Source organism: Aotus nancymaae, unplaced genomic scaffold, assembly GCF_030222135.1.
Source record: "Aotus nancymaae isolate 86718 unplaced genomic scaffold, 86718_ANA_hifiasm-v0.15.2.pri h1tg000021l, whole genome shotgun sequence".
NCBI classification, from domain to species: domain Eukaryota; kingdom Metazoa; phylum Chordata; class Mammalia; order Primates; family Aotidae; genus Aotus; species Aotus nancymaae.
The window spans coordinates 12,230,400-12,252,093 of NW_026988433.1; the positions used below are offsets into that span (position 1 = coordinate 12,230,400).

Genomic DNA, 21,694 nt, shown 5'->3' on the forward strand with positions numbered 1-21,694 from the left:
AGTGAGCAAGATAACACCACCGCACTCCAGCATGGGCATCAGAGCAAGACTGTGTCTCAAAAAAAAAAAAAAGAAAGAAAAATATTGATAATGAATTCCAGGCAGACAATTAAAACAGTAATTGGGGTGGCTCTGAAATGAGGTAGGCAGAAAATGCCAGTTTGAGAAGGTGACATTTAAGCTGCTGTCTGAGTAAAAAGAAAGAGCCAGCCATGGTGGGAGCAAAACCAGTGCCTGGCTCGGAGCAGCAGCCACTGAGGTATCCCTGACCAGGGTCCTTACACCTATCCACAAGCATGGGGAACATCTTTGCCAACCTCTTCAAAGGCCTTTTTGGCAAAAAAGAAATGCGCATCCTCGTGGTGGGCCTGGATCCTAAAGGGAAGACCACAGTCTAGTACAGGCTTAAGCTAGGCGAGATGGTGACCACCATTCCCACCATAGGCTTCAACGTGGAAACCGTGGAGTACAAGAACATCAGCTTCACTGTGTGGGGCGTGGGCGGCCGGGACAAGATCTGGCCTCTGTGGTGCCACTACTTCCAGAACACACAGGTCTGATTTTCGTAGTGCATAGCAATGACAGCACATGATCAAAGCCTGCGAGGAGTTCATGAAGATGCTGGCCAAGGACGAGCTCTGAGATGCTGTCCTCCTGGTGTTTCAACTCCTAGGTTGAAATATATTAACCTGGGGTACAAAGTGAGACTTCGTCTCAAAAAAAAAAAAAAAAAGTTGTTTTTTTTTTTTTTTTTTTTTTTTTGAGACGGAGTTTTACTCTTGTTACCCAGGCTGGAGTGCAATGGCGCGATCTCGGCTCACCGCAACCTCCGCCTCCCGGGTTCAGGCAATTCTCCTGCCTCAGCCTCCCGAGTAGCTGGGATTACAGGCACGTGCCTCCATATCCAGCTAATTTTTTGTATTTTTAGTAGAGACGGGGTTTCACCATGTTGACCAGGATGGTCTCGATTTCTTGACCTCGTGATCCACCCGCCTCGGCCTCCCAAAGTGTTGGAATTACAGGCTTGAGTCACCACGCCCGGCCCAAAGTTGTTGTTTTGTATGTGTACTGCCTCCTCCACTTTCTTTCTTTCTTTCTTTGTGTGTGTGTGTGTGTGTGTGGCAATAAACATGATTTTTATTTTTATTTTATTGTACTTTAGGTTCTGGGGTACATGTGCAGATCACGCAGGATTGTTGCATAGGTACATACGTGGCAATGTGGTTCGCTGCCTCCATCCCCCTGTCACCTATATCTGGCAATTCTCCCCATGTTATCCTTCCCCAACCTCCCAACCCCCTGCTGTCCCTCCCCTAGTCCCCCCACCAACAGACCCCAGTGTCTGATGCTCCCCTCCCTGTGTCCGTGTGTTCTCATTGTTCAATACCCACCTATGAGTGAGAACATGTGGTGGTTGATTTTCTGTTCTTGTGTCAGTTTGCTGAGAATGATGGTTTCCAGATTCATCCCTGTCCCTACAAAGGACACAAACTCATTGTTTTTTATGGCTGCGTAGTATTCCATGGTGTACATGTGTCACATTTTCCTTGTCCAGTCTGTCATCGATGGGCATCTGGGTTGGTTCCAGGTCTTTACTATTGTAAACAGTGCCACAATGAACATATGTATGCATGTGTCTTTATAATAGAACGATTTATAATCCTTTGGATATATACCCAGTAATGGGATTGCTGAGTCAAATGGAATTTCTATTTCTAGGTCCTTGAGGAATCACCACACTGTCTTCTACAATGGTTGAACTAATTTGCATTGCCACCAGCAGTGTAAAAGTGTTCCTATTTCTCCACATCCTCTCCAGCATCTGTTGTCTCCAGATTTTTTAACGATCACCATTCTAACTGGCATGAGAGTATCTCAATGTGGTTTTGATTTGTATTTCTCTAATGACCAGTGATGATGAGCTTTTTTTCGTATGTTTGTTGGCCTCATACATGTCTACTTTTGAAAAGTGTCCGTTCATGCCCTTCACCCACTTTTGAATGAGTTTGTTTGTTTTTTTCTTGTAAATCTGCTTTAGTTCTTTGTAGATTCTGGATATTAATTAGCCCTTTGTCAGATGGGTAGGTTGCAAAAAATTTTTCCCCTTCTGTTGGTTGCTGGTTCACTCTAATGATTGTTTCTTTGCTGTACAGAAGCTCTGGAATTTAATTAGATCCCATTTGTCTATTTTGGCTTTTGTTGCCAATGCTTTTGGTGTTTTGGTCATGAAGTCCTTGCCTATGCCTATGTCCTGAATGGTTTTGCCTAGGTTTTCTTCTAGGGTTTTTATGGTGTTATGTCTTATGTTTAAGTCTTTAATTCATCTGGAGTTAATTTTAGTGTAAGATGTCAGGAAGGGGTCCAGTTTCTGTTTTCTGCACATGGCTAGCCAGTTATCCCAACACCATTTATTAAACAGGAAATCCTTTCCCTATTGCTTGTTTTTCTCAGGTTTGTCAAAGATCAGATGGTTGTAGATGTGTGGTGTTGCCTCCAGCCTCCTCCACTTTCTAAGTCACCAATCAATCAGCAATCAGCAGTTCCTTCTGCATTTTAAAAAGTGCCCCCTTGGCATTTTTTTCTATTAACTGTGAATGTTTGTTAAGGCTTCTGTCTGCTGTACTCTGTGCTGTGGTCTGAATGTCTCCCTCCCTCCACCCACCCAATTCATATGTCGAAACCTGATCCCCAGTGTGGCAGCGGTGGTAGGAGATGGAGGCCTTTGGTAAGTGATTAAGTGATGAGGATGGAGCCCTCATTAATGGGATTAGTGTCCTTGTAAAAGAGGCCCAAAAGAGCTTGTTAGCCCATTCCACCATATGAGGACGCACTGAAAAGCTGCCATCAATGAAGCAGAGTGAGTCTTCACAGACACAGAATCTACCGGCACCTGGATCTTGGACTTTCCTGTCTCTAGAGCTGGAAGAAATATATTTCTGTTGTTTATAATTACCCAGTCTAAGGCATTTTGTTATAGCAGCCCAGATGGACTAGTTTTTCCTTTTCCACTATTATTGAAAAATAATTTCTTCAGGACCATTTTTTTGTGGGAACATTTTATAATCCCCATATCTGTAGCCTCTTAGTGTATAGTATAATGTTCTGCTGTTATCTTAGGTTGAGGAACAAGTTTGTAATACTTGTCTGTAGATGTCTTTAACTTTGTGGTGCTTGTTGCTATCATTACTTTTATGAATCAAATACACCTTCAGAGGATGTTTATGACTGTGTTCCCTTTTTTCTCTACCTAAAAAATATCAACTTCCTATGTGTGATTCTGGGCCACAATTACAAATTTTGAGCCCTCTTACCATCACAATTTTAAACTTTATTTTCTACCTGGAATACTATACACAGTCTGTATTCGTGATCTAAATCAATTCAGCCTACAGATCCTCAAGTTTACTATTCCAGATAGCAAGAAATATTGGAGCATGATAGAAGTTTTAGATGTAATAGTTTATTTAGTGTTAAATTTTACCTGAAATGCCTGATAGTACAGGTGCACATTTAAATATACAAGCTAATAATCCTGTGACTCGGGCTGTTGATTAGTGGTGAAAGCAGAAAGCTATGTTATATTGATGCTTATTTTGTTTTGAAGAAAGAAGTAATTGCTAGCTTGTCAGATATTGAGCCTCTCTGACCAAAAGAAATTCAGTTATCACTGTGTCTGACCTTTCACTTTCCAAACTCAGAAACTGAATAAATTTAGATAACAAGGGATACTTGTTTTTGTAACATTGGGCTAATTGTATACTGGGACTTGCCCAATTAATACATTTTGTTTCATATTCCAGAACTTCTGACTTACACAGTCAAGTAATTTAACCTAATTCATATGAATGAACAAACTGAGGCAATTTCTCTTTCCACCCTTTTTCAGAAAATAAATGCAGCTTGGTTTTTTATTTATCATACTTCCATAACATGAAGGTTTCAGGGAACTATAATGAAAAACTGAGTTGGAATGGGGAGACAATCCAGATGTTTTGCATATATATGTATATATATAAAATTTTTGTATATATGAGATATATATATAGATAGATAGATAGATATAAAACTTTTTTTCACCTAAAAGTACTCTAGCAAAGAAAAATGATGAATAATAAAGATTTTAATACTTGAAAGCATTGTATATCTCATGGTTTCTTTTTTTTCTTTTTTTTAGACGGAGTTTCGCTCTTGTTACCCAGGCTGGAGTGCAATGGTGCAGTCTTGTCTGACCGCAACCTCTGCCTCCCGGGTTCAAGCGATTCTCCTGCCTCAGCCTCCCTAGTAGCTGGGATTATAGGCATGTGCCACCACACCTGGCTACTGTTGTATTTATAGTAGAGAGGTAGTTTCTCTATGTTGGTCAAACTGGTTTCAAACTCCCGACCTCAGGTGATCGGCCCACCTTGGCTTCCCAAGTACTGGGATTATAGGTGTGAGCCACTGTGCCCAGCCTTTTTCTTTTTTTAGTAAGTTTTTCATGGACCGTAAAGTTCATCCCTTCATAATATAGAATTCTGTGGTTTTTATTTATTTATTTATTTTTGAAATGGAGTCTCACTCTGTCACCCAGACTGTGGAGCATAGTGCCACAGTCTTGGCTTACTGCAACCTCTGCCTCCCAGCTCAAGCCATCATTCCACCTCAGCACCCCAAATAACTTGGGACTACAGGTACACACCACCGTGCCCAACTATTTTTATATTTTTTGTAGAGACGGGGTTTGTCCATGTTGCCCAGGCTGGTCTTGAACTCCTGAGCTCAAGCAATCCACCTGCCTCGGCCTCCCAAAGTGCTGCCACCACATCTGGCCATAATTCTGTGTTTGTACAACCATCACTAATTTTTATCCCCCTCAAAGAGAAACTCGTACACACAAACATTCATTTTCTGTTCCCCTATTTCCCCAGCTCAGCCCTAAGTAACTATTAATCTACTTGCCTATTCTGGATATTTCACATAAATGGAATCATCCATTATATGGCCTTTTACGTCTGACTCCTTTAACTTAGCTTTCATGTTTTCAGGGTTCATCCATGTCAACCAAGTATTAGTAATTTTACTTCTTTATGGGTTTTTTGTTGTTGTTTGTTTTTTGAGACAGAGTCTTACTCTGTTGCCTAGGCTGGAGTGCAGTGGCACGATCTTGGCTCACTGCAGCCTCTGCCTCTCAGCTTCAAGCGATTCTCCTGCCTCAGCCTCCTGAGTAGCTGGAATTACAGGCGCCTGCCACCACATCCAGCTAATTTTTGTATTTTTAGTAGAAATGGAGTTTTACCATCTTGGCCAGGCTGATATTAAACTCCTGACCTTGTAATCCACCCACCTCGGCCTTCAAAGCGTTGGGATTAGAGGCGTGAGCTACCGCACCCAGCCATATTTTACACCTTTTTATGGCCCAAAATATTCCTTTGCGTGGATATAGCACAATTTGTTTATCTGTTTCTCAGAATTTCCAATCTGTTTCTCAGTGGTGGACATTTGGGTTATTTCTGCTTTTGGGTTATCATGGGTACTGCTGCTTTGAACATTTGTGTTCATGTTTTTTTTGTATATGTGACCATGTGTTTTCAGTTCTCTTGACTGTATACCTAGGAGTGGAATTGCTGGGTCATACAGTAACTCTGTGTTTAACAATTTGAGGAGCTGAACTGTTTTCCAAAGTGAGTACACTGTTTTATAGTCTGTATCAGTGAAGGAGTGTGTTGCCCGTGTACATACATACTGAAAAAAATCATTTAGCCTCAGAGTTAGGGATTCTACTATGCTATTTCCCACCTTTGATTATTTAAAGAAAAAGACTTAAATTTCAGATGAGTTCAGTAAAGCTTGTCAGGTTTTTTGAGTCTTACCACTCTCTTGGAATGGTAACTATTATAGATACCAATAGGTACCTTGGCAATACCTCTAATTCTAATTTCACATGTGCTCCTTGATTGCTCTAAAAATTTTATCTGTTGAATGTTTGGATGCAAATTACAGAACAAAAATCACAAATGGCTTAAATGATAAAGAAGTTTTTCTAATACAGGAACTGAAAAATCCAGGTAAGACTGGCTTCAGCCAGGACTTGATCCTCCACACTGACCAGAACAGCATTCCCTGGTTGGCTTAAACAGAAGTCCCTGAATCAGATCTTCTTGGCCCTGATTGATCTGCCTTGGCTGTGTGCTCATTTTTGGTCACAGCTTGGGATAAGCTGGTGCTGGGAGTGAGTACAGTGCAAATCAGGGTTCTCCTAGGAGAGGAAGGAAGAATGTATGCTGGACAAATACCCAACATGGGTCCACTATAGAGTCACACCTCTCCTTCTATAGAGCTGCTAAGGAAAAAATAAATATGCATTCACTGCACTCAAGCCTATATCTGATAACTTAGTGAATTCAGATAGCTCATCTTTCAGGAGACCAATTTTTTTTCTGGCCTTTCATAGCAATCCTTTATATGTCTGCATCATTTTATTCTTACTTGTTTTGGTAAAGCATTTTATAGCTTTGTTTAAGACAGTTCCTTTGTTTAAGTAGTAAGTGTGGGCTGTTATCGTGGTGTCTGAGTTTTAGTACTAGAGATAACTGTCGTCGTTAAGAATGTTTTATTTTTGCTTGGTAATAGTCCCTTGATTGATAAAAGGATTGGGTTTTTAGTGCAACCTGAGTTTTGTCTGATGCAGTATCTCTGTGTCTCATCCAGCTAATTCTAATAAGTAACAGGGCAAAAGAGTAAATAAGAGTAGCTTAAACATTCTCCTATGGGCATCAGTGAGAAGAATGCAGATAGGCATTGAGTTTCTACTTACTATATGTACCATATGAATTATCCAGTTTAGTAACTCTCCCTGTATCACTGCTGGTCTTAATATTTTTCTGCTGTATAACCTCAAAATCTCAGTGAATTATAAGCAACAACAATTTATTTTCATTCTTACGGGTCTGTAGTTTGGTACAGATCCACTGATGCAGGCTTTGCTCAGCTGGGCCAGGCTGGGCGTAAAACTTCTGGCCAGGTTCAGGTCTATTTTGTAAATTTTTATTCTGGAATGTAGGCTGAGAGGCAGTGGCTATCTGGGCAAGTATGCTCTTATACAGAATCCCTGGAGTATAAGAGGGATGAGTAGAAACATGCAGTGTCCCTTAAGACTGCAGCTTGAACTGACACACCGATACTTCCTCCTAATTTTATTGGCCAAAGTAAATAATATGGCCAAGCCCTGTATCCCTGGGCCCAGGGAATATGCTGTTTCCACAGTGGGACACATTGCAAAGTCACACAGCAGTAAACATGGGTGTGTCCTTCTAATGAGTGAGGAATTGGGAATGATAATCTCCATAGCTATATGAATTATAGGAATAAAGGTATGGAAAATTATGTGTGACAGAAGCAGATTTCTCCTTAGTAAATGAGGATTATAGAAGAGTATAATGGGGTACTTTTAACTTTTTACATTTTTATTATGTGTTTATTTACCCTGAGACAGGATTTCACTCTGTCACCCAGGCTGGAGTGCAGTGATGTAATCACGGTTCATTGCAGCCTTGAACTCCTGGGCTCAAGCGAAACTTCAACCTTAGCCTACCAAGTAGCTGGGATTACAGGCATATTTTAATAATCTGATTTAAACCACTAATAATGTTCAAACTAAATTAATAAATTTTTTATTTACTGCTACTTCTGAGAAAGCAACCATAATAGTACTGTGTTCGGTGCCTTTTATCTCAATGTCTGAAGACATTTGCTAAATTGCTTAGTAATTTTTTTTTAACTTTTTTCTTCCGAGATGGAGTTTCACTCTTGTTGTCCAGGCTGGAGTGCAATGGCGTGATCTCGGCTCACTACAGCCTCTGCTTCCCAGGTTCAAGCAATTCTCCTGCCTCAGCCTCTCCCCTCTTTTTTTTTTTTTTTGAGACCGAGTCTCACTCTCTTGCCCAGGCTGGAGTGCAGTGGTGCCATCTCAGCTCACTACAACCTCAGCCTCCTGAATCCAATCTCCTGCCTCAGCCTCCCAAGTAGCTGGGATTACAGGCCTGCACCACCATGCCTGGCTAATTATTTTTTGTATTTCTAGTAGAGACAGGTTTTCAACATGTTGCTTAGGCTGGTCTTGAACTCCTGACCTCAGATGATCCACCCCCAAAGTGCTGGGATTACAGGCCTGAGCCACTGCGCCCAGCCTGATTAGTATACTTTCCTCTTGTGTAAATTGTAAAAAGGTCTGAAATCCTTTCTCCTAGTCAGTCTTAAATTGTTAACGAAGTCTTATTCCTATTCTTTCTCTAAAATCTAGCAAACTAGTCAACTTATATATTAGGTCTTACAAGGAGTTTATGATACTGGAATATAGAATTCGTGAAAGGGTAGGCTTTTAAAATCACATTCAGAAACATCTAAATAACCTAAGGAACATTGTATGCAGCATCCCTAGAAGGAATTGTAAGTTTGTCTTTTTATTTTTGAGAGTTTCTAATGGTGGTGGAGAAGTAATTTTGTAGACCAAGGAATATAGGTTTTAATAGATAACATGGTGTTTTCCCTGCTGATGCTAATTAAACTATGGCACTCTTCCCCAAGAAAAGGATATTTTGGAAAAACTAAAGATTCCATGGAATACATTTTATATAACTCTGTTAGAAGCCATATGTATTAGTTAGGATTAGTTTTAACTATGTGTAATACAAACTCAGGATAACGGTGGTTTAAACAAAGTAGTTCATTTCTCTCATCTAAAATGTGGCTAGAAGTAGGTATACTGGTATAGTGCCATGCCTCATTGTCATTAGGGATCTACGCTTCTTCTAGCCTACTAAAACACTATTCTTAATGTGTTCCCCCATGGTTCAAGGAGACTGATTGAGCTCCATCTGTCATTGCTATATTCAAGGGAGAAGGACCTGCTTTCCTTTAAGGAATCTTTATTGTAAGTCCTAGATAGTAGAGGCTATACCATTGTGATATTGTCAGAATTTAGGCCCTAGTCGTGTGTGCATGTACACGTATGTGTGTGTGTGTTTGTATAAAATAGCTGCAGGAAAGGTTGGAAATGTATTATTTTAAAAAGGATTATTTTACCAAAAAGGAGAGGGAGAATAAATGTAGAAAGGAAGTTTGCAGTCTCTACCATATTGTAGTTTTTGTTTTTTCCATTTTAGGTGAGTGTTTTTAATTGCCTAAAAAATTGTGGTAGTTGAAGTTATATATTGACTTCTAGGAATCACATTCCCGTCTGATAATAAATAGAAGGTTGCTGTATGATGTGAAGAGTAAGTACAAATATGGTGCTAAAAGGCATTATAGAAAATTCAGAAATCTTTTATGCCTTGAAATGCAGCTAAATGCCAGTTTGGATCAGGAAGAACTAAGATTTTAATATCATGTTTTTCAGCTAATTGAAGATTGTTGATTTAACATATTTTTGTGCCATTAAGAAGAAAATGCAGTTATAAAATGTGCTTCAATTTCAGAGTTGTTCAAATGTGAGGAAAATATGTCTTTGACAATATTAACATTTTTCATAGCTGCCTTTTGTCTCTTCACATTTCTCTCTAGCCAGTTGAAGGGACAATTATTGCTTGTGATTGAGAACTTTTGGTCAAATGCAGATAAAGTAGCAAAAATAATGCACCATATTAATAATATAGCTAGCACTTACTAACATCAGATATACAGCCAGTTAGTCTTTTCTTATAAGTCTGAGCTAACAAGTTACATTAAAATATTACTGCTCTGTATCAGTTATGTATTATCTATTGCTGTAAAACAGACTAACTCAAAACCTAGTAGCTTAATGCAACCATTTTGAAATTTTTATTGACATAATTATAGGTTCACATGCAGTTATAGAAAAATAATGCAGAGAGATCTCATGTACTCTTTGCCTGTTTCTCCCAATAGGCAGCATTTTGCAAAAAACAGCATAACCAGGATGTTAGCATTGATACAACCCATTGATGTTGTTCAGATACCCTGTTACTTGCGCTCGTATATGCTCGTGTGTGCATATTAAGGTGTGTACAGTTTTATCACCTGCCTATGTTTCTGTATGCACCACCACAGTCAAGATAGTGAACGGAACTAACACTAAAATCCCTTGGGTTGTCCTTTTGTAAGCATACCCCACACCTTCCCAGTGCTAACCCTCCATTCTCACTGTGGTCCCTAAGCCCTGGCAGCCACTAATCTGTTTACCATTTTAAAGTTTTGTCCTTCCAGAAATGTTGTATTTGCTCATGATACTTTGGATCTGCAGTCGGGCAGGGCTCAGTTGGGATGCTTTGTCTTTGTCCCATGTGGCGTCTGCCAGACTCTGCCAGCACTGAAGGATTCAAGATGGTTTCATTCACATGCCTAGAGCCTTGGTACTGGCTTTTGGTTGAGGTGTCTATGATCCTCCCCACAACCTCTCTCGTGTAGTTGTCTTCTGCTGGGCCTCTTTCCAACAGGAGAGCCTGGACTTCCTTACATGCCAGCTTCGGGTGCCAAGAAAGCAAAAGTGGAACCTGCTAGATATCTTTTCAATCTAGGCCTGAAACTGGCACAGCCTGCTTTCTGTAGCAATCTTTTAGTTGGAGAAAGTTGTAAGGATAGCCCAGATTCAAGGGGAGGGGAAATAGACTCCCCTTCTTGGTAGGAGGAGTAGCAGATGTATACAGAGATGAGAGGCATTATTAGTGGCCAGCTTTGCAGACCATGGAGCGCACACTCCAGAGTTACAGAAACGATGGCACATGGGTCTGCTTGGATTTGTTGTAAATGCTACCTTACTTCATTTTTGAAATGTGAATTTATTTGAATTCCATAAAAAGTACAGAGGAGAATGTGATATGGTTACAGAGTTTGCTGCTGCTAATGCCCATTTCAGACAGAACAGTTCTGTTGCAAGGCAAGTTGCCAGAGTTCAAGTTATCAACCAAATCTAAGGATTCCCAAGGGGTCTGTGGTATTTGCAGAACAAGGGGTTGCTTGAAGTGGCTGTTAAGATGTTAGGAATGGTTCACCTCTCTCATTTTCCCAGGCTAGCTGTTTCTTGTGATCCTAAAATAGCAGGGGCTTGTATATGTAGTGCCAGAATTCTATAATACTGACTTGGAGAGGCCACACAGATTTCTGTCTTTACATTAAGCTTTTTACATTAAGGAATAAAGGTGTTGTTTTTCAAGATACTATCAACATAGAAGACATCTTTTAGAGCGAAAAGAGGATTTTTCAACTGAGGAAATGAAACCAGTAAAACATTTTCTCTTAAGGTTTTTGTGACTGTAAAAATGTTAAACTTCCTTCATTGTATTGTAAGAGTGACAGCACAGTGGGTCAGAGGCTAGATCTTAGACTTCATTGGCAGAATTCTTGATCATCTATAACTGTATGTGTAACATACATACATAGATATAACATCTATGACTGTAACGAATAAGCTTTCCTAGATTTCTGAAAGGAGAGATAACTAAAGAATTACTGCTCAGCAAGGGCTGCGTGCTTAGAGAATATTTCATAAATCATGAGGATGGTTAAGGGTAGGTGCAGTTTCAAAAATAAAATGAATTTTTTCACCCTGAGTTTAGAATTACGTTATTTGGCTAAGAGCTTCTTTCCTGCCTTCCTTTCTGAGTGATAACTGATTTCACATTTACCATGCACTCTCTGTCTGTGGAGCATATTGTTAGACATCAGTACAAGGACAGGGTTCCTATTTTCCAGGAGACTGTGGTCTGACAGGACAAATACGATGTATGTAGAGAGCTAAAGTATAATATCAAGGTGATTAACATAGAAGAGTTTCAAAATGAGGTGAGAACGTTACAGACAACAGACTAAGCTGCCTAACCTCATTTTTCACCCTCGTAAAATAGATTTGTACTGTTTCTCTTCCTTCTCTAAAATATTATCTTAATAGTTAAGAAATGTTTCAATTATTAATTGGAGGCTTAGTTTTTATAAGATGTATCAGATTTCATGTGAGCATTTGAAAGATTATTGTATAGTTTTGGCACATTTTACCTACTATATGCACACAGTTATGAACACTTGTTTTATCATTGTTAATGAAAAGAATACAGAAAGGGAAACACAAAGGTCATTTTTAGCTTTGGTTAAACTAGAGTAATATAGGACTTTCATTTACCGGTTTTGATACTAATGGTGAAAATAGCACAGCTGATCTCTGTTCACTCTGAAAGAAAAGGAGAATGAGTGTAAGATTGCAGAAGGAGGCTGGGCGTGGTGGCTCACGCCTGTAATCCCAGCACTTTGGGAGGCCAAGGCAGGTAGATCACGAGGTCGGGAGATCGAGACCATCCTGGCCAACATAGTGAAACCCCGTCTCTATTAAAATACAAAAAAAAAAACTAGCCGGGCGTGGTGGTGGTCACCTGTAGTCCCAGCTACTCAGGAGGCTGAGGCAGGGGAATAGCTTGACCCAGGAGGTGGAGGTTGCAGTGAGCTGAGATCGAGCTGCTGCGCTCCAGCCTGGCAACAGAGTGAGACTCGGTCTTAAAAAAAAAAGGATTGCAGAAGGAGTATCACCTCCACAGGGGAGAGGAAATGCCTGCCTTTGTTTTAGCAAACATTTCTAACATCTCCTGTTTGGCAGCATCCGTGGTTCTCCTCTGCTTCCCACCTCCCAAATATGAAGGTGTTTATGTGGAAGCTGTTCATGGCCTCTGTCTCTCTTCTGGGCAGTCTCTCAAAGGGTGCTTCAGAGGACCGAGTACCCTCAACCACCCCTACTCACAGCCCACTTCAACCCCTGTTGGGTACAACCAAACAGACTTCATGGACCACTGATCCATTTTACCACTCCATTGCCCACTTGTTAACCAGGAGCATAGTTGGCTGGAACTGGTTAGCCCATGATTGTGCGGAAGGGTCAGGCAGCTACAAGGAGTAAAAATGAACTGAAAGATTCTCATTCTATCTTGGTTGTCTGTTACGAACTGAAGACTTAAAATTCCATCTGTGGTGGTTTCCTTTTTTCTGTATTCAGCAGATGTGGTTAACATAAAACTAGTTCTAACTGTGAACTCTTTGACTAGGAAGAACTTACAGGCCAAATACTATAATTTCAGGAAATGGTAATATTTATCTCACAAGGTTGCTTCATCAGGATTAAGGTAGAACACATGTGAAAGTGTGTCATCCTGGTTGCATGTTTATTCTGAGTCTCCAAAGGTCAGTACTGTGCAGACTCACAGTCAGCTTCATGTGTGTATGTCAAGATGAGATCTCAGTTTTGAGCTGTAGCCCCACATTTGCAGCCCACTTCAGTTATATAAATTAAAAATGGATCTCACCACTTAAATATTCCTGTCACTTGAAGCTCAACACACACACACACTCTCACTCTCTCTCACACACACACACATTTTAAAACGCAACAAATCTCCTTTTTTCTCCCTACTTTATATGGATCTGTTTTTCTTCCTTTGTTTCTTTCTCTTTTTCCTTTTTTTGGGGGGCAGGTAGAGATAGAGTCTCACTATGTTGCCCAGACTGGTCTCCAACTCTTGGCCTCAAGTGACCCTCCCACTTCAGCTTCCCAGAGGGCTGGAATTACAGGCGTGAGCCACTGCACCTGGCTTGTTTCATGTTTTTATTAATCTGCTACCATCCTCTCATTTACACAGCTTCATTCCTACCTGTCTCTTGCTGTTTATACTAGTCATTCCCAAATGCTGTCCATTCTGCTTCTTAAAATGTTCCTGGTTCTGCCTTGACTCAGACATTCTTCCTAGAATATTATGTTAGTTTTCTATCTGGCTCTCTCCTTTTTAAGGCCTGAGTCACATTTAACCTCTCTGGCCAACCCTGTTTTCCTCTATTCCCTTTCTGGTACCCATGCTCCAAGTAAGCTCCAATACTTAACACATGGCCCACACTTCTTTGTCATTATGCCATCGTTCCTCTTATACCATTTGCTTCTGAATCTTATTCTTTCTGATGGATTTCACATTTTCAGATTCTTCAAGAATAATTCAAGTTTTACCTCTTCAGAAGAGGCTAATTTGACCTCCTCCGTTGGAAGCAATCTTTCTTCCTCTGAACTCCTATAGCTCTTATGTTTCTTTATTGAAATTTAGTTTTCTTTATAGTGCATTTAAAGTTATTTTATGCATATCTTATTACTTAGATTGTAATCTTGACTCAGAAGCAGTGAGTTATCACCAGATCCCCATAATGCTGATATAGTGCCTAAAATAGTCTCTTTACTTTGGAAGTGCTCAGTAAAACATTTGTCTAACACACTGGCTGCTTTTAAAGAGTCTTCCTGTTCAACTGAAGTCTCTGATACTAAGCTGCAGTATGGAAACAGGCCGCCTGTATGGTATAGTGGACTTTGAACGTGCTGTGAGGGCAACCTTGGGTTCCTTCCTTGGATATAAGGATTTCCAGGTAAAATAAAAAGAATTTCACTCATTCCAAATAGCTCATTTTCTTTAAGAGGTGGCACACCTGTATTTTCCTTTCTCTTTTTTTAATAATCAGAAATAACATAAGGCAAAACCAGTCCCTTACAATTCTTGGGGGATTAACTGAATGTCATACTCCATGGTACACAGCCTAAGTATTGCTTCTTGTTTATCTATAAGGTGTCCTGTGTTTCCGAGGTGAGTGGATCATGAGGTCAGGAGATTGAGACCATCTTAGCCAACATGGTGAAACCCCATCTTTACAAAAAAAAAATTAGCTGGGTGTGGTGGCGCGTGCCTGTAATCCCAGCTACTCAGGAGGCTGAGGCCGGACAATCACTTGAACCAAGGAGTTGGACATTGCAGTGAGCTGAGATCGTGCCACTGCACTCCAGCCTGATGACAGAGTGAGACTCCATCTCAAAAAATAATAATGATAATTTTGTCACAGGGTTATTTTATTAAGTGAGCTGATTTAGTTAAAGCACTTATTTAGCATAATACCCCACACATATGAAAAGCTCAATAAAAATAAGCAGTTACAATTACTATTATGAATTTACAGTTTGAGATTTCAGATTGGTAATATAAAGGCGAGAGCTGCAGCTGGTTTTTTATGTTTCGAACTGTGCTGAGTAGTTTCCTAGGAATTAGATTAGCTCTGAAATGTTACGTCAGCTGAGAATTTTGGTTTCTAGGTGACAGTACTGCAGTAGGAACAGGACTGGCTCTCCCTTTAGAACAAAAGGCTTTCAATGGGAATTCATAGTGACTTCTTTGGTGGTAGTGGGTTGAGGGGGTGGTGATTATCAGATTATTTCTCAACTCCCAGATTAAAATGACAACGTAAAGGAGAGAATGGAGAGCCTCTGTGAAAAGGATTAGGAACCACCACAGAACTACAAGGGAACAGAGGTCTTAAAGAGATGGGAGAAGAGAAGCGATTCATGTTTTGTTTTTATTAAGCACACAGCTATTAGTGGAAATGACAGAACTCCACAGTAAGAAGGAAAAGCCATTTTAGAGATACAAGTGGCCGAGACATGAATTCCCAAGGTATCTAACCTCTCCTTCACATAAGCAGTGGCGTAAATAGTGATCATACAAAGTGAAATATAGAAATAGAAAGTTGGAGAAATTTCTTTTAGAGTTTGAATGGGACCTGATTAAAGGAGCTATGAAGAGTGGACATTTTCTCCTTTTGTAAAAGGAAACATGCTTAGTTTGGGGTGAGTGCTGGGGGCCCCATTGTATTAGGGTTTTCCAGATAAACAGAACCAATAGGGTATATATGATATGTATGTAAGAGGAGATTTGTAGAGGAATTGGCTCAGGCGGTGATAGAGGCTGCGAAGCCCCACCATCTGCAAGCTAAAGAACCAGGAAAGCCAGTGGTGAAATTCAGTCCAAGTCCAAAGACCTGAGAGCCAGGAGAGCCAATGGTATAAGTCCTGATCTGAGTCTGAAAGTCCAAGAATCAGGAGTGGGGATGTCCAAGGACAGAAGATGAATGTTTCAGTTCAAGCAGAGAGAGTGAATGTGCCCTTCCTCCGCCTTTTTGTTCTGTTCACGCCCTCAGTGGATTGGATGATGCCCACCCACACTGGGGAGGATCATCTGCTGAACTCAGTTTCCACTTCACTGCTGATCCCCTCCAGAAGCACTCTCACACACAGAAATAGGCAGTAAACAGAAATAATGTAAAACCAGATAGCTGGGCATTTCTTAGCTCAGTCAGGTTGATACATAAAATTAACTATCATACCCATCAAGCTACAGTAAGCAGAACTATATGATGGCCAGGCTTCCTTCTAGGGTCATGATGAAGTCTGCCTGATAGGACTTCTGACTGAAATGAAGGAATGCAGTGATGTTTATCCCCCTCAAAAAAACTGAGATAAGTAATGGGATTATTTCTGTTTTATACCAGACGAAGCTTAGAACTAAATTCCTCATCACCCTTGGCCTCCCAAAGTGCTGGGATTACAGGCATGAGCCACCACACCCGGCCTTTGATCCATATTTTGCAGAATTTTCTCGCAGTCTATGTCTTGTGTTTTCATTTTCTTCACAGTCTCTTTCAAAGAGAGGGTTTTTTTGTTTGTTTTTTTGAGACAGAGTCTCCCTCTGTCACCCAGGCTGGAGTGTAGTGGTGCAATCTCAGCTCACTGCAACCCCGCCTCCCGGGTTCAAGCAGTTCCCCTGCCTCAGCCTCCAGAGTAACTGGGACTGCAGGTGTGTGCCACCATGCCCAGCTAATTTTTGTATTTTTAGTAGAGACAGGGTTTCACCACGTCGGCCAGGTTGGTCTTGAACTCCTGACCTCAAGTGATTCGCCTGCTTTGGCCTCCCAGAGTACTGGGATTACAGTTGGGAGCCACCATGCCCGGCCAAAGAGCAATTTTTATTGAAGCTTTATGGATTTCACTTTCACATTTAAGCTTATGATCTGTTTTTGCATACAGTATGAGGTTGTTTTGCATATGTACATCCAGTTGTTCAAACACTATTTGTTGAAAAGCTATTCCTAGTCTGGGCCCAGTAACTCATGCCTCTACTCCCAGAACTTTGGGAGGCTGAGCCAAGAGGATCAGTTGAGCCCAGGAGCTCAAGACCAGCCTGGGCAACACAGAGAGACCCCCATCTCTACAAAAAATAAAAAGGAAAAATCTTAGCCAGGAGTGGTGGCACACACCTGTAGTCCCAGCAACTCAGGATGCTGAGGCAGATGATCGCTTGAGCCCAGGAGTTTGAACTTGCAGTGAGCTGTGATCACGCCACTGCACCCCAGTCTGAGCAACAGAGCAAGAATCCACCTCTGAAACAAACAAAAAGTGTTTTTCTCCTCTTGACACTTTTGTTAGAAATTCATTGGTTATTATTCCAGACATGGCGGCTCCGCTGGGGGAATGTTTTCTGGGCAGCCACCTGGGCCCCCACAACCCCCGCTGGACCTCCCGGGCCAAGCTTCGCTTCTTCAGGCAGCTCCAGGCGCTCCTCGACCTTCCAACAGTACTTTGGTGGACGAGTTGGAGTCATCTTTCGAGGCTTGCTTTGCATCTTTGGTGAGTCAGGACTATGTCAGTGGCACTGATCAGGAAGAAATTCGAACTGGTGTTGATCAGTGTATCCAGAAGTTTCTGGATATCGCAAGACAGACAGTGTTTTCTCTTACAAAAAAGATTGCAGTTATCTGTCCAGAAACCAGAGCAAGTTATCAAAGAGGATGTCTCAGAACTAAGGAATGAATTACAGCGGAAAGACGCACTCGTCCAGAAGCACTTGACAAAGCTGAGGCACTGGCAGCAGATGCTGGAGGACATCAATGTGCAGCACAAAAAGCCAGCCGACATCCCTCAGGGCTCCTTGGCCTACCTGGAGCAGGCATCTGCCAACATCCCTACACCTCTGAAGCCAACCTGAGCAAAGGGCAAAGGCACTTGGACTGTGAGTGGGCTGGTGCGTGAGGTTGGCCACACATCTTTTCCTGTGGACTTGACATTTTGGAAGAATTCTTTGCCAGATAATGAGTTCATTTTAGTTTTATGCTCCCATTGAAAAATTTTCCACTATTTTTATAAGCTATTACTTTCTTGAGTACTTTAAGGGTCTGTAGCTTGGATAAATCAAGTAAATTTTTTTTTTGTCTTTAGCAAAGTTTTGACTGTGAGTGTGATGACACAGATTCTTTTTTATAGTGGTTTTGCTTGTTTTTAAATTTTTGTATGACTTTTCATCTTTTTTTCATCTTTTTATGTGTGTTTCCTGGGGTTTGATATGAAGGAAAAAAGCATAATAGCCTGAGAATTAGGAGAAGGGGATTTTAGTTGTAGGCCTTATGATAATTACCCCTCAGTGGTGAGTAGAAAAGTATGTAAATTTGCTCTGTTTTAAGACTTTAAACTACCTCAAGAAGAGGAATCTAACACAATATTTGTAATGTTTCCAGAGCTCTCAGAATGAGGATTTTTTTGTAAATAGGTCAGAAGAGGATTGAACTATCTTGGGTTAGTGTAGTAATCTTACAGTAGGATCCTTAGGTTGATGCTGACCTCTGTTTGGGGTATGTTTATATTTTATGTGGTGTTTACTTTTTCTTTGATAAGGAGGGATGTAGTGGGAACAGTGATACGCTAACATTTATTACATTTTGCAGTAATGAATCCGTTTAATGGGCAGACGCTGTTTTCAGTAGTCTGACAGTGGGGGTATAGGTGAGCTATGAGGGGCTAAAGCTTGCTGTGATTGTCTATTTCTGTTTTGAGTTTTTTTTGCATGTATCATTTTTGTTTTACATTTTGGGAGGGGAAACATTTTCCGTTAAGGAAGGTTGTTGCCAGTGGATTTGACTCCAAGGGACTAGAGTGTCATGGTGAGGGTGGAGGGGATGCAGGGTGATCATTGGCTACTGAGCCTCCACAAAGAGCATGTGGCGCCTCTGCCTTTGGAAGGATATTTTGCTCTCTTATTAGTTTTGCAGGCAACCTTGGATTCGCTGTTGAGTTGCTGTTAAGAAATGGAGACCAGCGTTGTTTCTGCCTCTTATTGGTTAGGTTTTCTGAGTTTTATAGTCTCTTATTAGATCTTATTAGATCACATCTCTTTACCCAGAACAAATGCTTCCCTATCTTCTGACTGGCAGTACTCCTGTGGCTCTGTGCCTTGCCTCATTTTATTTTCTTCAGCCTTGAAGGCCCCTTCCCACATGCACTGACATCCTCTCGTGTGCCTGGTCCCTGAAGCCTCCCAGCACCTGTTCTGTTGCATCCTCAAGGCATGGGACTTTGATCTCTTCTGCTGCCCTTGCTAGGTTCTCCCTGGTGGGTTAGAGCTTTGTATCAGTCTCTCTGCCCCTCACAATTGTGGATTTTTACCTACTCTAATTCAATGATGCTAATGAGAATTAGACATTATTCCCCTTACATATATAGGGACCATATAGTCTTTATCTTTTTGTTGTATATATATATGGTATCTGGCAAATGCATCTGTGATTACCAGCCTAACACCAACAAATCCCCTCAGTTAGGATGTATAGATTAAACAAAGCTTTGAAAAGCTCATATGCTATGACCTCAAGGTTGTTAACCTGATCATCTCATGGTAATTAGAAACTCTGATTGACAGCTTTATATTTCTTGATTAAAAACCTAAATAGACTGATTAGGTTTTAGGTATTCTTTCAAAGAGTTTCTTGATTAAAAGATTGAGAACTATCCTGTTTGGTGCTTAGTGAAAAGATTTTGAATTACTGTATGTAACAGTTATTGCCATTTCTTTATTAAATTCAGAAGCTTTTTTGCCAAATAAATAACAATTTTTCAAAAAAAAAAAAAAAATTCATTGGTTATAAATTTAAGAATTTTTGGAATCTGTGTTCCGTTGAACAGTATGTGTATTCTTCACTAATTTGCACTATAAATACTGTAGTTTTATATTTTATAGTAGTAAGTCTTTAAATCAGTTAATGTGAATCCTCCAACTTTTTTCCCCCAAAATTGCTTTAGCTATTCTACTTCCTTTGCCTTCATACAAATTTTAGAACTAGCTGATTGATTTCTGCAGAAAGGAATTTTGTAGTTTTCAGTCTCATTGATTTCTGCACTGTATTACTTCATTCTGTTTGCTTTGAGTTTAGTTTGCTCTTTTTTTCCAGTTTAAGGTGAAAACTTAGTTGATTTTTAAACCTTTTTCCATCTTCCAATACAATGATTTAATACTGTAGATTTGCTTCTATAAACATTGCTTTAGCTGTCTTCCACATATTTTGATATGTTTTGTTTTCATACTCATTCAAGATATTTTCTAATTTTCCATGTGATCTCTTATTTGACCCATGGGTTATTTAGAAGTGTGTTTAATTTCCACATATTTGTGGATTTCACAGATTTTCCTTTAGGTGACTTCTAATTTAATTCCACTATAGTTGAAGAGCATATTTTGTATAATATCAATCCTTTTAAATTCTTTGAGACTTAGACTGGGCATGATGGCTCATGCCTGTAATCTCAACACTTTGGGAGGCCGAGAAAGGCAGATCACTTGAGGTCAGGAATTCAAGACCAGCCTGGCCAACATGGCAAAACCCCATCTCTACTAAAAATACAAACATTAGCTAGGTGTGTACCTGTAGTCCCAGCTTCTTGGGAGGCTGAGGCAGGAGAATCACTTGAACCCGGGAGGTGGAGGGTGCAGTGAGCCGAGATGGCGCCATTGCACTCCAGCCTGGGCAACAGAGTGAGACTTGTCTCAAAAAAAAAAAAAATTATTTGAAACTAGTTTTTATGGGCCAGTCTGGAAAATGGTTCACTTACAGTGTTTACCATTAGCTCTTGGAGGGTGCATTTTGATTCATGATACAACTTAATGATCCCAGCTGAGGCTGGGGGCACAAGCCAAGTTGAGATAGGGAGTGTTGTAAAACAGTTTAGAGCATGACCTTTGGATCTAGAATGCCTGGGTTGGAATGCTAGTTCTTCTTCCTTGAAGCTGTGAAGCTCTGTGACCTTGGCCAAATCAGTTAATCTCTCTCTGCTTTAGTATCCTCATCTCTAGAGCTGATAGTAAAAGTATGTTCCTTAGGGAGATGTTGAAAAGATGAAATGAGAAAAATGTAAACAGCTTGTACAATGTCTGGCAACACAGTAAGAGCCCCCAAAGTATTCGCCATTATTATTGCTCCTGTTATTATGGCAGCAGTTGTATTTCTTGGTCTCACAGGCCTTTCAGATAAGCTTTGTCTGGCTACTTGGATAGCTTTTAAAGGATTAGTTCCCTTATTTCTCATGTTTATTATGTACAGAAGTTCAGATAACTTTTGTTTGGATGTTTGTGGTCCCCCTGTATAGGGGAAAACAGAAGTTGGAAAAATCTTTAAAACCCACACTTCCAAAATACTGTGATTTAAACTCTAAGCAAGAATTTGACTCCTGCTAGTTTTCGAATTTCCTCTGAAAACATTCTCAGGCTTGGCAGAAAGTGAGGAGGATAGAGTCCAGCACCCTTTATAGCTACCAAATAACAATAATCTTTTCCAATGTATGACTTTAAAATTATGATACTCATTTTATGAATGTCCCAATTTTGTTAGGATTAATTAGAAAATTCATAAATCACCCAGGGCATCTCATTTTTGTTTCAGTTTCTATTGGTGTTTTTTCCCCTCCTGGAGTCCTGGACAGGACAGCAGGACTCCAGGTGAAAACTTAGATGAAAACTCCAAGACATTGTTTGATGTCAGTCTTTTTAGAGAAGCAAAAGGGAAGCTAAAGATCAAAGACCTTAGTCATTGATCCTTTGTA

The 21,694-nt window shown here is 40.4% G+C and overlaps 1 protein-coding gene and 1 pseudogene across 2 annotated transcripts in view; both read left to right on the top strand.

The window, feature by feature from the left end:
• SPPL3 (signal peptide peptidase like 3) overlaps nt 1–21,694 on the top strand; it is a 139,292-nt gene that overhangs the window by 53,293 nt on the left and 64,305 nt on the right. The gene's annotated exons all lie outside the window — the stretch shown is intronic.
• Nucleotides 420–19,935, top strand: LOC105728537 (mediator of RNA polymerase II transcription subunit 28-like; annotated as a pseudogene).